Source organism: Carassius gibelio, chromosome A13, assembly GCF_023724105.1.
Source record: "Carassius gibelio isolate Cgi1373 ecotype wild population from Czech Republic chromosome A13, carGib1.2-hapl.c, whole genome shotgun sequence".
Taxonomy (NCBI): Eukaryota; Metazoa; Chordata; class Actinopteri; order Cypriniformes; family Cyprinidae; genus Carassius; species Carassius gibelio.
This window is the reverse complement of record NC_068383.1, coordinates 26,444,643-26,447,173: the sequence shown is the minus strand read 5'-3', so window position 1 is coordinate 26,447,173 and position 2,531 is coordinate 26,444,643. Positions and strand designations below refer to the sequence as shown.

At 47.0% G+C, this 2,531-nt stretch overlaps 1 long non-coding RNA gene across 1 annotated transcript; it reads right to left on the bottom strand.

The window, feature by feature from the left end:
- Positions 1-258: 258 nt before the first annotated feature.
- LOC128026572 (uncharacterized) lies at positions 259-1,777 on the bottom strand. The gene is made up of 2 exons (XR_008186456.1): positions 1,356-1,777; positions 259-1,078 (listed from the first exon to the last, which is right to left on the bottom strand). It is a non-coding gene; the product is annotated as an uncharacterized LOC128026572 (long non-coding RNA).
- Between the last annotated feature and the right edge of the window lie 754 nt (positions 1,778-2,531).

Below are 2,531 nucleotides of genomic sequence, written 5' to 3'. Positions count from 1 at the left end.
GAGGCCCGCTACCATGCTTCCGCATGGTAACATTTCTGAAAACAGCATGCACTTGAGAGAGTTTTGGAGGTGCAGCCCCTAGTAAAACAAGTAATATATTTAAAATACATTAATTTCACACATAGAATAGTTCAAATCTATTAACATATTGTCACACCCAGGGGCGGGCTATGCTTTGACTAAGCCACACCCCTTCTCAACTTCCACCTCGAGGAGGTCCCCAAAGCCAACCCAATGGCCAAACAACACGAGAACAAGTAAGTGATAAAACAATCTTTATTTAAATATTTAAAAATAGCTTGGGGAATAGGGAAAGGGCAATTAAAACTAAACTCTGACTCGGCCCTCCAGATGGGCTATGGCCGGGAAGAGGTCAGGGAGCAAGGGGGCCGCGGGGATCCGGGGCGTGGGACTCGGGGCCCGGCCAGAGTCTTAGGTATCCGTAGCGCCCTCCTTCTTCCTCCTCTTCGCTGAATACAACTCACGGTAAGTACTGGTTCACACAGTTCGTTCTCGGGGTGCTCACTCTCTTTCTCTTCCTCCACAGGCAACAGCTGGGACACAAAGGCACAGTTAATTCGGCTTGGTTTTGCTCTCACCTCTTCGCTGATTGCAGCTCACAGTAAGTACTGGTTCACACAGTTCGTTCCTTGGGTGCTCACTCGCTTTCTCTTTCTCCACAGGCAGCGGCGTAAGTACAGGTTTCCTCGGTCTCTCCTCGTGTTACCCACTCTCTCTCCTTTTCTCTCCACAGGTATCAACTTGGGCACAATAGCACAGTTAGTTTGCTTTGAATGGCTCTCACCTCTGGGCTGGACACAGCGTACTGTAAGTACAGGTTTCGCTCTATTTCTCCTCGCGTTATCCACTCTCTCTCCTCCTCTCTACAGGTATCAACTTGGACACAAAACACAGTTACTCTGCTTTGGATGGCTTTCACCTCTGGGCTGGACACAACGTACTGTAAGTACAGGGTTCGCTCTATTCCTCCTCGTGTTATTCACTCTCTCTCCTTTTCTCTCCACAGGTATCAACTTGGGCACAATAGCACAGTTAGTTTGCTTTGAATGACTCTCACCTCTGGGCTGAACACAGCGTACTGTAAGTACAGGTTTCCTCTGTTTCTCCTTGTGTTACTCACTCTCTCTTTCCTTCACTCTCCACAGGTATCAACTTGGGCACAATAGCACAGTTAGTTTGCTTTGAATGGCTCTCACCTCTGGGCTGGACACAGCGTACTGTACGTACAGGTTTCCTCTGTTTCTCCTTGCGTTACTCACTCTCTCTTTCCTTTTCTCTCCACAGGTATCAGATTGGACACAAAGCACAGTTAGTTTGCTTTGAATAGCTCTCACCTCTGGGCTGAACACAGCGTACCGTGCTATCTCCGGAGATCTGAAGCACGCTCACAACATATACTGTACTGAACTAGGCTAGGACCAGCAGTCTCCTTGTCCTCCCGCGACGAAGTGCGTGAAGGCGGGGATTTATCTGACAGGACACACGGCAACACACAGCAACCCACAGCAATATACAGCACCACGTCAAAATTATAGGTTTTCACAGCACGAAGACTCACCCACCACACTCAGTGTACGAAAAGGACACCCGTCTTCCTTCACTTCGCTTGGTTCGGATCTGGCGATGGAATATGCGGCCTAGCTAGTGATGTCGTCGTTGTGACTACTTCAATAAGTATTCCTTCGGCTCTCCCACCACGCTATATTAGGGGTAGGGCCGCCCTCCTCCTCCTGGAGAGATCTACACAACGCCAGGTCAATAGGGCACTTTCGGCTTGCTCTTAGTACTCACATCAATGCCGCTTCCAATCCCCTTTTTCACATCGTCTCAATTCGCCATATAATCCGTTCACTTCTCAACCTTTAAGGTTCGCGATGTCTTCACAATCAAAAAAATTCCAGCTTGAGGGAGAGAGAGAGAGTTAGACAGCCACCAGCAGCACACCAAGACGGGCACGACACAGTGCTTCACACACACCAGAAAGAGCTCCCAGACTGTGAAATAACTTGGCCTTAAGTACTGCCTTGTCCAGCGTATCCTCCAATCACCAACCGCTGTCCCTAACTAGGCACAGGTGCATCGAATTCCCTGATTTTCCCTCTTACGGCACTACCGGAAGTTCCGGTGTTCTGTTTTTCCGGTCCGGGCGGAGCACTTCCGGGCGGAACCAAACTTCCCGAATTTTGGTTCCGCCCCTAAAGATCGTCACCTTGTGACAATATCAACTGACATATCGCTTGAGACTTACTGATCTAAAAATTATTATGAAACGTTTTTGGGACTGCTACATGTGATCATTGCTAATTTTTAATATTAAGCCTAAAATGTGTTTTAATGTCACTGTCGATGAGGATTTTATGATCTTTTAATAATATCGTCATTCGATATAATATCGGTATAACATCAGTATAATATCGGTATAATATTGGTAAATGTTTAAAGTGTACCTGATGTATACATGCAATAGTTCCACTTTAGCACAATCAAACCATCTCTTTAACTTCATTAGT